The sequence below is a fragment of the Ruditapes philippinarum genome, unplaced genomic scaffold (genome assembly GCF_026571515.1).
Source record: "Ruditapes philippinarum isolate M1 unplaced genomic scaffold, ASM2657151v2 ctg162_1_1_1_1, whole genome shotgun sequence".
Lineage (NCBI taxonomy): Eukaryota > Metazoa > Mollusca > Bivalvia > Venerida > Veneridae > Ruditapes > Ruditapes philippinarum.
In genome coordinates, this window is record NW_026866001.1 from 255244 (window position 1) to 275987 (window position 20744).

At 29.8% G+C, this 20744-nt stretch overlaps 1 long non-coding RNA gene across 1 annotated transcript; it reads right to left on the bottom strand.

Annotated features, from left to right (window-relative positions):
• Nucleotides 1–14147: 14147 nt before the first annotated feature.
• LOC132730971 (uncharacterized) lies at nt 14148–18316 on the bottom strand. Its single transcript, XR_009625819.1, has 3 exons — nt 18145–18316; nt 16841–16993; nt 14148–16567 (listed from the first exon to the last, which is right to left on the bottom strand). It is a non-coding gene; the product is annotated as an uncharacterized LOC132730971 (long non-coding RNA).
• Between the last annotated feature and the right edge of the window lie 2428 nt (nt 18317–20744).

Sequence of the window (20744 nt, forward strand, 5' to 3'; positions counted from 1 at the left end):
ACATTATTTTATAGTTTTCTAATTATTTTGTCTTCGTGTTTTGCATCTTATATAAAGGGTAATTATTAAGGCTCATCCTTAAACAGAAAGCTTGCGTTGTATTCATTAAAGATGATATAATTGTTGTCTTCAACATATTTGTTATCTCACATGGCCTACATAATTAGTAAACTGTTCTACAATTGGCACATTTTCAAATATTTCAAGTGTCGAGCAAAACAACAAAAATATTTTATATAAATATTTTTATAAAACATTTCTTGAAATAAAATGTTGGCACAGTGTTAGATGATTTAGTTTGAACATTAATATGATAAAAAGTAATATTTTGTTCCAGAGAAATTTACCATTTGCTGTATATAGATATGTACATTAAAGTAGCTCCAATGAGGGTAGAGAGCCTGAAAATATTACATCCAATTTTTTTAAACTGATCAAGTGCAGTACTTAGAGTGGAAAAATCCGAACAGGACCATAAAGAAATATACTCAAAATTAATTGTAAATCGATAGTAAGTGCAATTCCTAGCCTGACTTGAGTGAAAAGCGTTTCAACTTTTTTTTTAATTTAGTGTCATTTTGCCAAATAAAAATAATTTTACTGGAAAAATAGTTCGAAGAAATTATAGAAAAAAATTGCACATATGTTACTAGTTCAGACCTTCTTCAAATACTACAGAAATCGCAGGAAAGCATTGGCCTTATGTGTAAAAGCATAAGTGGAACCCCTTTAAAATGGGATAATGTATCTCACACTTACCAACTATATCGGTAAAATGTATGGCACTAAAACTGTCAACATAAGTTTTAATGGTAAAACAAACCTTCCGTTATGAATCAATTCACAATAATGAATTAATTCTTGTCAGGTATACAACCCCCCCCGCTCCCCCCCCCCCCCCCCCCAAAAAAAAAAAAAAAAAAAAAAAACATCGTTAATTATGACATTTGATATATCCATATATAAACAGAGTTAGAACAAGTTAGCAGTCAAATTAAACAACAGTAAAGATTTGTTTTTAATTTAAACGTTTGATACTTATTGTAATGCAGATTCCATAGTTTTGAACAGTCGTGTATAAAAATATTATTTTTTGCCAAATGCGTCTTTTCTATCGAACCAAATGAAAGACATCAATTCTTTCTCGAATGTTATCTTGATCTTTTAAATATTTGTCATTAGCCTAAAAAACAGTCTTTCAGTATCTTTATTTTCAACTGACCGTTTCTTGTTTTCTAAGGAATACTTATTTAGACTTATATAAAATGACTGATCTACTAGATGGTAAATGACAGGCTATTTGTTTTCAGGTGAACGTTAAATGAAAAATCGAAAAATGTGTCAAACACTTAGATATCTTAACATCATTGGTATATTAATGCAAATTTAAGTTAACTGTATACCCTCTAAAATTTACTTGTTCCGCTTAGTTTTTGGAAAATTACAGTTATTAATTTCAGTGATATCAAGAGTTACTCAGCAAACAAAGTAGAAATAGCAACGGATATGTTAAAAAGTTTCGAATTATGTAATCTGCAATGTAATTAATAATGCAACAGAGGATATGAACATTTGATAGTTGACACCTTAGATAATTCTCTGAAAATTTGCATTTTACTTATACTGAGAAGTGATATATTATATTATATATTCTTTATTTGAGTCTCATCCATACATAACAACATAAAACAAAACAATATATTACACCAGAATCTTCTGGAAAATCAAAATTATTGAAGAATTTAAAATAGTTTTTTTTTATTTTATATATATCTTATGTACCAAAACAGATGTGATATCACAACGTCATTTACTAAATATATATATGAATGGGAGCTTTTGTTTGTTGAGCTTTTGTTTTGTCATGACGGGATTGGAATGTTTTTTCTAGTTTCTTGTACAATTTTATGAAGGTCTAGAGGAATAAATAGCGTGCACAAATTCAGAAGATTTGCTCATTTCGCTATTCCAGAATAATTTATTTTTGTTGTACAAAATTAGGATATATTTAACAGATGTTTATAGTTACTGACCGGTTATAAAGTTCATGTAAGGTAAGCTATCATCTTAATAAAAGTCTTAATTTTTTTTATAAATACATGGCACTTACGATAAATGGAAGTAATTAAAGGGAAAACTGAAGGTTTGTGTACTTATGAGCATCGATATTAAGTTTCGTAACAAATGAAAAATAAAATATATATCAGCCAAAGGAGAACGAATCATGTTTATCGTTAAGAACATATTTTTGATGAAGTTTATTATCAAGCCAATTAAGAAATGTATTCGATATGCGATATGTTCTTCAATTACAAAGGTCCTTTTATGGAACGAAATATTTAACTAGTGAGAAAAGTGATAGTAAAGAATATTCAATTGTTCTTTGTCTATCTTTTTCATTTAAAATATACAAATATTGATAACATAACATAATATAACATAACATAAAATAACGTAACATAACTTAACGTAACGTAACGTAATAAAACGTATCGCACCACAATATAACGTAAAACATAACACAATATGAATACGAAGTGTCATTGAAAAATCTGGATTTTTTATGAAAAGACCAAAATAACTTGACCAGATACTGGAAATGCAGCTTCCCAAACATAGTTATTTAAGTTAGACATATTTAGATTTTTTTCTAGACTTTGTTACACCTCTGCAATAAAATTACTTTACATAAAGATCACTTTAACACATATGAAAACAATCCATTTAACAGTGTAACTAAAATGAGCGTGATAATGTAACTAATTAACCATTATTTTGTGGCATTAAATACCATGTTTAATTTTCGTCCCCTCCGGTATTTAATTACAAAATCTTCTCAGGAAATATTTGGATTATTGCTAGATAATGTGCCACTATATGTCATTATCCCCTATCACCCATGTTTCAGTAATGATAATGTGACAAATACGAAGTCAGACACATTACACCGTTATCACTTATGACGGATGGAGCCATTGAAAGAAAGAAAAAATAACACAATGTTTCAAATAAACATTTATACACGTACATGCAACTAAGACAAACTTGATACTATCATTATTTTCAGGATTGGTGTGCAAATGTTGATTGATATCAAATATAGTTTGTTAATCATCTATATCTATTAGGAACAAAAGAACAAAAAAAAGGTTAGGCCAAATTGAATTCTCAAAGGAAAGTATTATCAGACAAAAATACAGAAACTCGTTATCATATAAACAAATCATAATTAATATATACATAAATTATGACTTGTTTGTATAATAACGATTTCTTATGGTAAGTGGCTGTAGGTCTCTTATATATAAAGAGACCTTGAGGGTTATCGTTCCTTGAATACCTATGAATAGCATTGAACAATTGAATTGAAAATGTTAATGCGCATGAAAGCAGCCCTTCTGTACAAACATGCATTTTTTATTAAAAAATATACACATCAAAATGATCTATTAGTTTGTATATGTAAGTGCAACAACAACTGCTCTAAAACTTCGTCTCATCTCGAAAGAGTCGCATACAAGCATAGAAAAAAACCGGATCACAGATTTTCAAGAACATTTGCACCCTAACTGACCGGTTCATAATCAATTTTTACAACTACAACTATTAATGAGGTTATAGCTAAAGAAATAGGAACAAATTACAATTAAAAAGAGGAACAAAAGAAAATGGGGTAAATAAATCATTCTGTCAATATTTCGTATATAAATTACTTAATATATCATTTGTGGTAAAGATAAAACAATTCATTTGATATCTTCGAGAAAATAACGAAGCACATTACGACTGATAATAAGACAAAGTTGTTGAAATATTCCCATTGATTAGATCAGTTGACATGTTTATTTTATTAAATAGGAAATATTTATCAAAATGAAACTTATCTGAAAGGAAATATGGGATGGAAGTCTTTTTTTTGCTCATTTACTGTATATACTTGTGCAAAGTACATTTATGATTATAAACTTATAACTTATGAGATATACATTTGTCCTTTGAAATGTTTTATTAGCAAATAAACAATTTCATATCACGACAATCTATAAAGTGTATCTTTTTTTTATATAAAGCAGCCCGCAAAATTATCCCCATTGAAGTAATATAAAACACCATCAACATAATTATGATGAAAAGATCATAGTAAAAAATGTACTGTTAAGGTGTTACTATTTATTATCAGACTAATGTTTGACCTTTTTAAAGAAGGAAAGGTTTATTCATTTCTAAGGTATAATGTGCCTTTAAATTTAGTTTGAGAAAAATCTGAATTACATGAAGATGCTTTGTTATGTATCTTGTTATGTTGTTATTAACTTCAATATCATTTCTTTTTTATTAATTGACATACAGTACTATTATATTAGTATGTTCTTATAACAGTTGTATAGCCAGAGTATTCCAGCAAAATAACTGTCCCCGTACATTGTATATACCATATGCATGATTTTGTTTTCAAATTGACATAATGTAAAAACATAATTTGAAGGAGTAAACAAAAAGTGCTGCTCTTTATAGCGTAAAAAACACACTGAGTACACACCATATAATACAGACTGGCTATGACTTGAACAAAAGAATCATCTTCTGAAAAATACTGATTTACATATTAAACATATCAATAAAAGTTAAAAAGTATCTAATAAGTACACCGTGTTTTGTAATTATCTTTTAATTGTGATAGCTGTCAATACTAAAAACATATATTACATGTTAAACCCAAGTAATGACTTTTTATTCAGATTATAAAAAGCATATTTAAGAATATCTTGAATAAATTACAAAAAAATATCTCCAGAGCCCAGAAACAAGTAAATATATATGACCTAATATTTAAATTGAAAGCAGAACCATTCAAACACAAATCTATATTCACTTTTTGCAAATTTAATCATTAAAAAGGTAAAGATATTTGGTAGATATGAGAATGAAGGAAGAATTAGTTTTCTTTTAATTAAAGGTTGTTCTGTATTGAAGAAAATAAAAATGATGATAAACTGGGGGAAACACACAGCATTAATATAATTATATTTATGCATATAAATATCTCGCATACGGGTAAGAAAAATGTGGTCAAATATAGATAAAGAACTGGAAATATTATGTGACTTATAAAACAAATGTTACAGTACATTGCCCAATAAGAAGTCAAAAGCCATGATCAAACAGTTCATTTATGATACACTGTTAACGAGTTTTTAACCTAAAAGGGTACACACATTACAGGGTACATGATAGAGTATCAAATATCAGGTAAGAGAAAAGCAATGTAATTAAAATCATTATATTGTGATCTAAGTAACAATATATCACCGCCCAGTTCAAAAGATAAATAGATTCATTTAATACTAACCAGAAAATAACGAAGCATATTTGGTCTCCTTCCTAAAGTATTTTGATTCAATATTCAAAGATCGCTTTTGACCCTTTTAATACTAATTGACGACCTGTGTATCAACGTCAGCTAATTTAGTAGGAAATGAGGATAAATCATATCGCCTGGAAATGAACTACAGTGTCAAGAGTTATTGTCATGGTTAGAGACAGAAATAAGACATACAACATTATTGTAACATGAAAAAAAAGAGAGATGGAATATTTTATAAAAAAAAAGAAATAAGCGAAATCCTTAAATAACGCGCAACACGAAAAAAGAAAAATGTTGCAGGCTTGGCACCTGAAGTCTTCCACCACCAGTCACCATATTACCTATAATGTGTCGGTGTAACGTAAACCCTATAAAACAAACGAACAAAATAAACGGGCAGTAAATTCTGATGAGGAACCATAAAAGATGGTTGACTCACATACTCAATTTGTTTGAGGCTTTTCATGAATGATAATGAAACTTGCCCTTTGAACCTTCTTCACCTGTATTAAATTTTAAAAAAAAAACATTGTATCATGATATCCTCAATAAGTCTGTTTATATTTATATAAAATGATTTTGAAATAAATTTATATCAAGAGTGGCATCAATGATACTCTTTTTTAAAGACAGTGTTTTCAATGGGTAACAAGAGACCAATTACGTATTAAAAAAAATCCATTCTGTTCGTTACAGTCTAAAATGATGTTTTTTCCAAAAGTTTGGGTAAGAAACAAATTAGATAATCATATACCGGTATATCATGAACAAGAAATGTATCCAAACGACACGGATGTCCCCACATTCCATAGTGTCAGTCTACGGACTGACAGCGTACAAGTCGGACGGATTGTCTGGCAAGGGCAAATCTATTTGTCCCCTAAGAAATGGGGCATAAAACATGCATGAACAGAAAATAACGAAACACAACTGCACACACGCTGCTATGAAAACCTAACTATCAAAATTGCACTAAACCCACAGGAATTACCGAATAGTATGAATGGCAAGCAATTATTGTCTTCTTGATTCGACTGACACATGATTGGTATTTTAAAGGATAGCGATTCCGTGCCAAATGGTAGCGATATTTCTACTGGGAATGAGTATCATATTAAAAGTTAATGGAAGTGATCAAGAAGTATCCATGCATCTGAGCAGTAAGTTGAGTATCCTTCGGACAACTGGTTACTAAATGAAGATCTTTAGAAAATGCCGATTATTGTTAGATACAAAACTGATAGAAATAAGCTATTAAAAATCAATCAAGCTAGTGTTTAATTTGTAACTGAATATCTTAAATCATAAAGAATAAAAAGGGATACCGAATTGCATCGCAGAACAATTTGAAATGTGCATGAACAATAATGAACTTATAAGAAATTGCATTCTACAAGAAGTCATTGTATTGCATATGTTTTATGTACAAATTGTATATTTGGATATGTTTATTAAAGATACTTTGGAACAATATAGATACGTTACATAAGAAGTCCTTTTCATGTACCAATCCAGATGACAAATTACAATTAACCCGATTTTGACTAAAGTCTAATAGGCCATATATGAAAACTAACTAACTGACTGACATAACTTGAAGTGAATAAAGACAGTATTTTACATATAAACGCACTAACAATCCACGTAAATTACTAGAAAGAAGTACAAATATGCAAAAAGGCCCTTATTATATATGTTTGTCACACAGTAGAAATATAGTGATAAATACTGGAAAATCAGTCATTAATCACACGTAATATGTAAATTATTACACGAATCTTTAATATTTTCACTCTTCTTAAAATCTTAGTCCACTGTTCTCAAGTTTGATTTTCTTGAAATATTTTGGCTCATCAGGAGGCATGAAGCTTCAATATATTTTGCTGCAAAATAGCTACATAGAGCACCCTTAGACACCGGCTTTAACACTGCTTATATAGTATGGAATAAACAATAATGTACTTATTCAATACGTTAGTAATTAACAGTTATTTAATAATAATTTGCTCTCAAAGGTGTCACGAAGTTTTAATATACTTATTTATCATAATAGGTTTCTGTATATAATATCATCTAGTAGACAATCTAGTTATAATATTTAATAATATTAATTACAGGATATTTATTAGAGTTTGTTGATTAACAAGTCAAATAAGCTTATATTGTTTACCTTAGAGCGCGCTGCATTTTATATCACATATCAGACAATACTTCTCAATTTTTATTAAAAAAAGTTCGACCAGATAAAGACATTAATTTGCATCGCTTGTTTTTAAATCCCTTGTTTATAACCAGATAAGACAGCTCAAACATCACTTAGTAGTACAGAATTAACGTAATTAAGCTTTATTATGAAATAATATTACGTGTTTTATATATCTGATTTTTAAAGTCACCGTGTTCAGACACCAATATTTAATTAACAACATTGAATCGTATTTGATCCTATTTTTGCATGTAAAACAAATTGCATCAAAACAAAACCAAACAACAACAACAACAGTTGTTTCTTCACGACTTCTTAATGAGATACTTCTGAATTTCTTTCCTGGCACATGTTTATTCTTCAAAGAACAGAACAGAACATATATTTGTATCCAATTTGACTAGAAAATAACAGTGCCTCGTCATTACACATATAAGGAGCATACATACCTTTTTTATGAATGAGGTCCATTACATGTATTTTGCTGTAATTAAATTTTGTTAGGGGTATTAAGTTCTAGTGTTTATACTTTAGAACGGAAGCGATTCATCAAAGCGAATAGATTCTTTCAAACTTGTCTCTTAAAATCGTATTGTATTGTCTTTGTTTTATTACGTTCTTTTCATATCATAACATTATTTCAGAATTAATTTCCTTATTACGATATCATTGTTTTGTAAGCTTATAATTAGTTATACATAATTATGTTTTCAAATATTTTCTTTTCTTCTTAAGTGTTTATTACAGAATTTCAAATGTATCAAATTTTATTATTTATATTCTAGCATTACTCGATTGAATAATATGCACATAATTATTCTTCGTCGAATATTTTAATTTATTAATATTTTGTGACAGTTAAAAAAATGAATTTTCTTTGAATGCACTTATACATTACTTCTTTACTTTAGATTTCTGCTTCTCAAAACATGAAAGGAAAGAATGAATCTGTTAAACATCTTTGTATGGTATAATTATTCCCCTTAAAATCTAGACTTTTACTTAACAACCTGACTGTTTTCCCGCCACGAATTTAATAAGGAAATTATATTATAGTGATACAGTCTTCCCTCTTAGTATGTGAACACACTTTAAGTAGATTATTCCCCTTCAGCATGGAATAATATTATCCACTGTTTCCCTGATAATAAAGAATTGGCTTTTAAGAAAACTTTTCTTTTATAAGGGAAGTAAATGTCTATTTATTATTTCAACGAAATTAGAAAGCATTAACGGAAATTACAATTTTGAATCATGATCTACAATATCAAGACAACAAAAAGTAATAATGTTATAAAATAATGTTATCAGACGCATCGATTACTGCTTATGAAAAACCAGTGTTGCTTTTTATTATATGTGTATTTGCGTTCCTTTTCGAATGTTTAGAGAAATGTTTAAATACACCAGTTACAGAATAGAGGTATTTTTAATGTAAGAATAACATGATACTGCAATTTAAATTATTAATTGTATATAGTATATTTAAACGGACGACAATGTAAGAGAATATGAAAGGATTGTGTAAAAAAAGGAATGATTATTAAATCTATTTAAGTTCTTAAATTGTTTTCTCACATGTATCCGATATCTCGTTGACAGCATGAGTGAGTGTTGTAACTGAATTAATAAAACGCCAATTTAAGTTACATACTATTAACTATGCACTGATATATAGAATAACATCCGCTGCAAATTCGCGCTTAACACACACGAATAAATGAATCCCCTGTCGTTTGATTTCATTATTGCCATTAAAAGCTATGTTTTGATTTGGCAACATTCACGTTTTTAGCCGAGCATTTAACAAACAAATTGAATCATATTTATATAGGCTTCACTCATTCATTGTATGAGGATATTCCTTAAGTAGATTATTCCCCGTAATTATGGAATAACATTATCCATTGTTTCTCAAGGAATTGTCTTTTAAACAAGCTTCTTTTTCTTCAAAGAGAATAAATGAATAATGTTTTATCATTTTGATACATTAATCTGCACTGAAATTCCATCAAAACCTTCGCGTTCGTATTTATCTACGCAACATAAAAAGGGTATGTACGGAAATTTAGAATAATGTCAGTAGACGCCTCGATACGTATCGGCTACGGTTTGATATATCTTCAGACAAAAAACAGTTGCGTCTGATGTATACTCCATATTTCGTTACACAAGACATTTGCTGACAATATTCTTGCTTTATAGCAGTAGTATCAGTAGTATTTAGATTTATTTATGCTTGGCGCCAGAATTAACCATCGGTCGGTGATTCATCAGTCCACTCTAATAGTCACATCGGGGACGTCATTTTCATGCCTATTCTCCGTTCGTTGGTCGAAGAAATCGACAATACTTTCCAAGGAATCACGTTTCAAATAAAACCGGCTATTGTTAGCGCCACCATCTCGAGTTAGTCACGACAGGTTAACCAATAATCTCTGGTACTTGAGATAACTTGACCTTGACCGCCGTGTGGCGTCTCCGCGACGTACAGGCCTCGAGAGGGATTTTGAGAAGCTGTTGCTTTATTTATAAGAATTAGGTTTTTATATAATATACTTATTTCCTCCCAAATTGATGAGTTTTATGAACGGACTCAAATGCACCGAATATGCAATTTCCATGTATTATTGTTGTCTTTTTCTTTACTTCTGGCTGTGCCTGCTTTCCTTTGTTTAATTTATTTCACAGAAAAGTACATGGTGTTTTGTTTTCACAAGTAAAGTTAGTAAATCAACACATTACAGTGACCTGAAATCATTCACTGGTACTGTACTACATTTACCTCCTTGTATTGCTCTAGTGACATTGTGTTGGAGCCAGTTACTACCGTGAAATAGAAGGCTAACACCTTAAGTACACGTGACTTGTATCCAAACGCATGATCACGTTTCATCATTAAAGAAAGTTGAAAGCACAATACAGGCCCAATTAGAAGCAAGAAATGTATTGATTGAAAATTGATACTTAGCTATCAACACGTTTATAATTGTTCATCTTTTAATCTTAAAAAATCCATTTATCATTTAAAGGTATATTTTTAAATATGAGCCGCGTCATGACAAAACCAACATAGTGCATTTGCGACCAGCATGGATCCGGACCAGCCTGCGCATCCGCGCAGTCTGATCAGGATCCATGCTGTTCGCTTACCAACCCTATTACAAGTAGAGAAACTGATAGCAAACAGCATGGATCCTGCGCAGGCTGGTCTGGATCCATGCTGGTCGCAAACGCACTATGTTGGTTTTGTCGTGACGCGGCTCATATGTATTGACTGACTACCGAACAGTGGATACCATTATCTGATGGCACGGATGGCAGATTTTCATGAAAAGCCGCTGATCGTTATTATGCCTCAGAAATTTTATTTTATTAATATTAATCTTATTTTTATTTCTCAATACCTTTTTTATATTTTGGTATCTTGTTACATTTTATTTATATTTTGGTACAGTTCCATAAAAATACTCATTTGCCATAAAGATGGAATTATCTTTACTCCTTTTTGCTTTGTTGGCAATTTGTATAATTATAGTGAATTAGTATTTTGTAAGGAAGTCGAAATACTTTTTGCTACCTTTACGACGCATTACTGCACATTTAACGCTACTTTTCTAAGCTGTTAAATATCTAATATGCTCTTAATCAATTATTAAAACATTATACACGCATATTTCCCATTTCTAAAAGAATTTAATAAACATAGATTGATTTCTGAGGAACCAATGTTTTATATCGAAGAAAAATTCTAGTTCACTATGGATCGATTTTATGTCGATCAGAAAATATTTAGTATTCAATTGATGTCTAATCATTAATAAATAAGTCAATATATAAACTGAAAGACATTACACATTTATTACTATAATCAAACAATCATTGTTTTAAGCATAGCTTTGTAGTAACTTAAATGAAACTTTGGCATTTTCATATTTATATAGGACTGTACCATTTATGTATTCACCACACCAAATCTTAACGTTTTCTTTGTCCGTCCAATGTCACGCCGTCCTGCCACCACACTTTCCTTCCATAGAATAACAAATCAGTGGAATGTGGAGCCATCCCTGTCACTTTGACACATTTCAAGTTCTTATAAAAAATCCTTGTAAAATACTCAACCAATTTCGAAATATTGTCATTACTTTTGAATAACATATAAATTCCCAGTGGCGGATTTAGTAATTTCATGACACAGTGATGCTGTCAATAACGCACGATCACGCAGAAAGATCGTCAGCTATGATCATGTAAAATACTTCAACTCATCTAAATAGCCTGTTAGAAAGATATAGAAAAATAATTGAGCTTAGGAAAATATTCAAGTATAAAGTTAATAGTGCAAAGTTCACAACTGGCTTACATATGTAACAGATTAGAAATATAAGATCAATCAGGTTCGAAGTTGTTCACTTGTTTAATTTGCAATTCCTCACGTGAAAATTAAAAATTATTCATATGCTTTTAATGCATACACATATATTGCGTAAAACAATTAAAAATTACACTTTCATTAATTATTGTACTTGCTTGTTATTTGCGAATTTGAAGACAATCTCTATTTATCAATTTACGATTCGCTGCATTATTATTCACTGTTGATTTTACGTTTAAACATCCTTAATTCTATTAGGCTTATACTTAATGCACACCCTCCCACTGCATACAAGATACGACTCACTGACCTTGATACTCTTTGAGTAATGGGTCTCTTTTGTCAAGTGTTTAAAGTCGTTGATTTCAAATCACTCGCCCCTGATTGCCATGAAGTATTTTTGACAAAATCGACAAACTTGTGCGTCTTTTACTTTTTTTTGAAAAGGTCAACACTTCACTATTAAATGCCTAGCGTAACTTTATGCAAATTCAATAATATTAAGTTAGTAATGTTTATAGTACAGATAAGTATAATAATTATTTCATATATACTGGTATTGTTCTTATTTACGTATATGCATTTTCTTCCTTATTCTTATCCTTATTCCTTATTAGGCAAATATTATAATGACCACAAGTAAGTAAATCATTCGGATTCAGGGCAGATAACTCAAAAGTGAGATAGGTGACACCACACTGTTTTCGCTAAAACTATTTTTATCATCATATTCCAAGTTTAAAGAAATCATACTGAGCAGTTTTAATTCTGCCTTTATGTTTATGCCTTGTGTTAATTTCCCTTGTCGATTTCTATGATTTCCTTTTCGAATTATTTATAATAACTACCGGTCTGTGTTTTGTCCTCCTCTGTTTTGTTAAGTGTCCTACTAGGCTTCTTTCCCGTAGTCCGGTGTTGCTGTGTTGTGTTGGGGGATGGGTTTATTAAATGCCGTACTTCCTTGATGATCTGTGTTTTCATATTCCACCGCGATAAAATGATTGCTAATTTTGACGAAGCAGAAGCAGAACATGTCCATGAATAACTATCATTAATTATATAACATCAGAAAGCATTATGGAATGGAATAAAGAATTGGACCAAGCATCATCAATATACTTTATCAGAAAACTAAGAAATGAAAAGAGCAGTTTAAAAAAATAATGCGATCAAACATATCGCGTTCAATTGAATAAATTGTGTGAAATGTTCTAAATTTCATCATCTCATTGAGATAAACAACTGCTCTAAGAAACAAGAGCAGTCCTCAAGCGAGCGGGCAATCGATTCATAAATCCCACACGAACGGACTGACAGTTATATAAATCTACCAGGGGAAATATTCTTAATGGTATGTCTACTTAACCAAAGTTGCATAAAAACCCTTCAATCTGGGCTAAAGTTATAGAGTTGACCAAAATGTTGTTAGCTAAAACATTTAACTTTCAGTTGTTTTTATTTATTTCTGAGGTTCTGTATCACAAACTTAGATCTGCTCGTTATACTGAGATAATAATGTGAACCATATCTCATTATAATTCTCCAAGGAGATTATGAAATAATAACATATGAATTTATTTATTTCATTTCCAATAGGCTAATAAGCCCATGAGGACAACATATTACAATCATAATATGTGTCATGGAATGCAAAAATGGGGTTTCTTGACCAAATTTTTGATTTTCACTTTTTTTAATTTTCTGAATCTATGAAATATCAGAAGTAATTCCTGAAAATTTGAAGGTCGTGTCTTTCTTATTTACAAAGTTATACATAATTTTGTGTGTATGGTGTCCAGTAAGTAATTAAAAATACACATAAAAATCTTTGATCTTTGTGATGTTTAAAGGTGCATGAGGAAAACAACTTTTGAAGCTTAAATGAATTTTGTGAAAAAAATTGTTTTATGTTATTAAAGTTAATAAATGTTGTAGAATATTTTTGGAATACAGCCACCAAAATTAAAGCATCATTTACATTATGTTGCCTAGCAACGGACCTATTCCTGGGTTCTTCCTGGCCTTTTTCGTGTAAAAAGTTATGTGCTAGGTTTATTTTATAACACTTGCAAGTATGAATATGAAATATATTCTTCTTTAACATTTACAAATGGTTCTATTGCATTTCTACAGTGTTAACAGGACATATTACTGTTGAGAGATATCATAATACAACTTCAAAAGAACTAAACACAGTGTCCATTTATGATTCATTTATTAACTTTATTCAGATATTTACTCTGACAGCAGACAACAGTTTAATACAACAGTAAATGAAAGATGACTCAAGTATAACACCATCAAAGGTAGTAACACTAAATAAAGGGCATCATTACACAAATACAACTGTCAACATGAAGGAAACTATATTCTGTTACCTAGCAACCATGGAATATCCTAAATTTTTGTAAATATACAAATTTCTTGGTAAAATACAGCTAACAAAGCAGCAGAAATAAATAAATTTTCAATAAAATTATAAACAATGCCTATTAATTACTTTCAATAATTTTCCATTGAAGATATAACATACAATCCATGTTCTGTACACTTGACTAGTGTTAGTAAGTCATGCAAATTTTAGCAGAACTCAGTATTTTTGCCATGTATATTGCTCTGTATGTTTTACAATTACCAATAAGCATTTGATCAAATCACTGTTACTTTCCATATTACATAAATATATCTATCTGCTGTATAACTGATTTACATAATACCTAAGCAATAAGTAAAAATTAATCAGTGTTGCCAAGCAACCACAATATCTTCCATAATTTCCTTTTAAATTTTACAAATTTTAAGTTTGATTAAAAAAGATCTCAAAATACCATGAACAAAGCAGCATGATTACAAAAAACAAATTAGAACTATTAAAACTGCAAATACAATCTTAATAATAGTTCTTGGATCAAAGTATCCTTAAAATCACTTTAATATAGGTTTTGAATTTATATAGATAATATACATAATTTCTTAAAATTATGTTCAGGAACATCTGGTGTTTCACAACTGTTTCACAACAAAGTAAGGACTTTGAATTGACTAGCATTATATTTAATTAAAATGACATAAAGATAATTCCTCCAAAAAAATGTTCCTTACTTAAAACTGTCTCTGTATATAATTAGGTTGCTTAGCAACCAATGAATAATTATTTTTTTTTATAAATTTCTAAATTTCCAAATTTTTACAGGCATACAGGAGATTACAACTTAGTTACAAAATAGCAATTTGTGCTATTATAAAAAAATGAAAACAATACCACAAATAATGTGTAACTGAACTTAATAAGGTATTCAGAGAACAGCCTGCCTCACCATTCCTTAATAATATAAATTAAAAATGATACTTCTAATATCATGTTCACAACATTTATTTTCAGGTACATTTAAGGTTCTATATTTTGATATTTTATAACTTAGTGATGATTATTTTTCAATTATAGAGTTACAATGTGATCAAACATATAAAGTATTTTTATTATGATGCACCTGTTTAAAATCCTTCCCAACTGAAGGGAATAGGCTACCATTGAATATTCTTTGATTTTGCTGCTTCTTTTAACAATTTTAAGGATTGGTGATAATTTACAATGTGATTCTACACTAATATCAACATAAAATTTCAACTGACCTATCATTGTTATAGATTAAGTATTTTTCATATTCTACAACTATAAAATGTTTAAAATTTGACAACAAGTACTGAAGCTTAATGTTACTTTACATTTTCATACAGTAATTTTCAATCTAGACCAAAGCTAAAGATCAGTTTACAATTGATGAATTCATAACATGCATAGGTTCAATAGAATTCTATAACTTAGAGTAAAATGACAAATGTTGTATTACACTAAACTTAATCTAAAAAGCATTTTGTAAAAATGATGGAAATTAGTAACTGGTAAAATGACATCCAAAATTAAAATAGGCAGCCATTAATTAATATCTATACATCAATGATCCACACACTTGTTAATATAGCATTAGTCCTTAGAGCACCAGTTATGCAACACCCTTGCAGTCTTATCTTATGAAGCATCTACTTGTATCATAAGCTATATTTGAAATGAAGAAAATAATGACAGTCCATACATGACCACTATGTTATAGGAACTCCAATTATACTCAAGAGTAAAAGACTGCTCTTCCACCTGTTTCACATAATTGTCAATATCCTACTTTATTTCTGTTTTCGGGATAACTGGTTTAGGCCACACAGTATTTTAGCTATGTCAGATTTGAAGAACTGCCCAATTTGTTCAAATAAATACTAATGTCTTGCTGCATCATTACTGTACTTCAGGTAAAAGACCTCTGGGAGGCAATTGTTTCAGTAAATACATTTTTACCTCCACAGAGTTCATATATTCTTTACATGTTATAACACTTGGCTCCATTGCACTTGCACAAAAATGGTGGTATTTGGATAACAGTTTGAGGGGTTTAATTTAAGAAATGACTTCCTAGGGATTTTCTGGATCATCTATAAGCTGTAGGATATTGTGTCCATATCTTGATGACTTCAGGACAGTACACTTAGGCAACCTGTTGCATTGTTTTTCACTTTCCAGATATAAAAGTACCAAGCCTGTTGAGACTGACACTTCCATGAAGTCCTAAAATACATATAAATTGGAAGTTTAAAAAGTTTGCATAGGATATAAATAGTACTTAAGTAAATAATACTTAAAATTAAGATTATATTTAACTGAATATTCTTTATGCAACTGAAAATACTATGGCATAGGAGAATAGTAATAAAATTCATGGCAAAGGAACACATCTGACAAGAAAAAAAATATAGAAATCTACCTTGATAATATTTTTAAACATGTTTTTACAATATGCACATGAAAAAATATGTCAAAAAATGTTATGGGCAAACTAACCTGATCCCTCTACACAAACACCAAACACATGGAACTTTCTTGGTGTCCTAAAATATATTGGACCAACCGGTTGAGAATGATGGGAAAAGTGCACTTGTTGGGCATAATCCCAAGGGTTGGAGTACTTTACATCAAGAGTGCATGATGAAGTGCCTGAAATGTACAGTAGTTAAATTTATAAATTATGTTTTATTGATATACAGTTTTTACAATTAACAGTCAGATTTTCCTGAGGTCCTCAAGTTTTGCTAATAAGGCACCTGCAGATATGATTCCTTTAATATGTATCCTTTCTAGAAAGCTTGTCATAGGGCTGTGACTTTTTTTAATTAAAATATTAGTTAAATCATTTCAAACAAGTTCAGGCTTAGGTATTCATTGATGTGCTTCTAAGTGTGAACAAACATTTTTATATTTTGATGTGACATCATATGCCTTACAGAAACATAGTGTAAATACATGCTAAGTGTAAATGTTACACTATAGTCTAGTTGTGTCAATGAAAAAATATATGCCTATGCACTCATTCAATCAATATTTTTTATGGTATTTAATTTTTGGATAACAAAAAAAATGAAATAATATATACATGTACATTGTAGACTTATAGCTGATAATTCTTTCAGAACTCATATTATAATTCATATTCATAAATTTTTTCTCAGGGAAATTTCACTATATTTATGTCAAAAAATCTTCTTTATATCACGAATGTATATTGTTTATAACCCATAATGGTATTTATTTCATATATTCATCAAACTTAAAAAGTGGAGGTGAAAAGACCAGGGTTTTGAGGGTGAAACGTCCAGAGGTGAAATATCCAGGAGGTGTAAAGTCCAAACACCATTCAATACCGGTTACCCCCCCCCCACCCCCCATTTATTGAGTCTGGTTATGAGAAATTATGGAAACTGCAACATCTTCATATTTTTAATTTTAAAGATCTGAAAATTTAAACAGCTCAAACAATGGAGCATGAGATATATTTTCACTGTTTGGATACAAGTTTTCAACAGCTCAAATTTTATTCTCATACATGTACAGTATGCATAGAAGAAAGTAAAGATTAAAATTCTTGAAAATCTTGAATTTCCTCACTTTGATGATTGTTTTATGTAACAGATTAATTACATAAATTTTGGTATTAATTGCTTTGAGTAAATAATTACTTGGCTGCCATTTTCCATGTTGCTATCAACAAACCGTTGTCCAGGAACTGCAATTGTTTCTACTTCCGGGTATAATGATTTTCCGATAAAATACATATTTAAGCAAAAATACTAGAAAAAATAAATACTCACCTAACCCAAATAATCCAGTTATATATAACTTTTGTCAAAGCAGACGTTGTCAGTGTAAAATATTCTTTAAAACACCGAAAAAACATCGAATCAATTCACCAATATTTTATCAACAATCAATGTCAGATGACGTAATCAGTTGTCCTCGTAAAAATCTTTTCCCGTGAGAATTTTACTTGCTGTCATAGGATGAACGGTAGCAAATTATTTTTGCCGTTGATTACTTTGTATGAATCAGGACCCCATGTGCGGACAAGTCATTTATTATATAATTAAGCGCTGTTTTACTGCCAGATGAACGGAAAAATAATGAGGAAAAAATGGCGTCAAAGATCTCGCATTTTCTCGATAACGACGTCAACGTCAAGAAGCCCCATTTTTGCATTCCACTACACATATATATGACATGACAGAGTAATGCATGATAATGATAATAATACATCTCTTTTTCAAATATTTGAAATATAGGAGAAGGTTGAAATTCAACCTTAAAATAACTTCTCCAATAGAGGAGAAACAATTATTCAATACAATACATTATAATATATATGCAATCATGGGAATAGTACTCCAATTTTTAGTCAACCTTTATCGAAATCGAAAACAAAAGAGAAAAGGTCAACTCATTGGCTATTCGTGAAACATCATCATCAAAATAACTGTAGATTGATTCAAATATCATTAATTTTTTTTATTCTTTTCTCTTTGAAACTTTTAGTATTGAATTTTATATCTTGAAAGGTAATATTTCCACTGTGCTGTGGCAACCAAAAGAAGAGAAGAAGAAAAATGCTGAGATATATACATTATTTTACATGTATCATTGCCCGTACATAACGTTATTTCTAATAGCAAAAGCGTTGTATACATATATTCCTAAATTTCTAATTACAGTTTTGTTATCAGATTTAATCAATTCTAAAAACTTAAAAATATTTGGTCTATTCAAATAGTATCTTGGTATATACTTTTTCCTTAAATCATTGTAAAGATAGCATTCAATTACAAAATGAAATTCATCCTCCAATAAACCACATAAGTTACATTTCCTTTCATTTATTTCAATTCTTACTGGACGTGCCCATCTACCTGACTCAATTTGTAACCTGTGTGATGAAACACGCAATCTAGATAATGCTTGGCAAAATTTATTCATTGAAAAACATTCAAGAGATGGCTGACTTTGGAAAGATGCTATGTTTCTGTAAAATAATGCTCTGCTTGAATCATTTAGTCTACTATCACCAACATTTTGATCTAACCAAGCATCATAAAAACCAAGAGAACATAATAAATTTTTAACCATTGAACACCAGTTTACCTTACGCTCATCTCGTTCAAAATCTAATTTTAACATGTTATAGATCAAATAAATATACTTATTTTCGCGTGTTCTTAATATCTTTACCCAGTATTTAACAATGTTCATATGATGAATAACTTGTAAAGAGGTTCTACCCAGTTCTCCATAAACGAAATCATTTTGGGTTGTTTTTTTCACACCAAGAATACTTTTACAGAATTGCAAATTAACTCTTTCTATTGATATATCATTAGTAAAACCTAATATTTCACTACTATAATTCAAAATTGGCATAACTAATTTATCAAATAAATCGAGTTTATGTCGAGGTGGTATGTAAGTAAATTTATATAAGTATTTGTTTAACTTAAAAACTGCTATGTAGTATGAGAATTTGTTAACTATGTCAAGTATTTCACCATTATAATAAAAACAAAGATCACATGGAAAACGTCCACCTTTCCTAAAAATCATTACCTTTGTTTTTGATATGTTTACTTTTAATTTCCAAGTGTTACAATAATCATTTAAAACATTCAAACTTTGCTGTAAATCTTCAGGAGAATTTCCAAAAAGAACAATATCATCTGCATACAACAGAAGGAAAATTTTAAACATATCTATATCTATACCATCTGAACCTCTATGTATCAACGTATCTTCTAAATCATTTATGAATAGAGAGAAGAGCAAGGGAGATAAAAACTCACCATGTCTTACACCAAGCATACATGTATATTCTTCACTAAGATTATTTAGATATTTAACACGTGATTTTACAGACTCATACATTGATTTAATGATATCTAAAATATTACCTCTAAGACCTAATTGTACCAATTTATACAACAAATTGTCCCTAACCATGTAGTCAAATGCTTTCGTAAAATCTACAAACACAGTGAAAAGCTGTACAAATGCCAACAAGGCACAGATCGTTACATTTTAACTTTGCAAGAATAATTATTTTTATCTGATTAACGGAATATTTTATATCACATACCAGGCAATACCTTAAAAAATATTAAAAAAGACATAGAGCAGATAAACTTATTAAAGGCCACTAACTTTGCAATGTTTTTTCCAAGTCTTTTTGTATATAAAAACATTCCTTAAAAGTTAAGAATTAACGTTTTATAAAATAACTAGACTTGTTCAATATATCCGATGTGTCATATCGCAAAATCTAATTATCATTTGATCCTATTATCACATGGGGTTTGGTAAAATCATGTATTATTAGTATCCCTAAAGGTTGATGTCGTTATATAACAAGATTTAATCTATTTTGATTGGA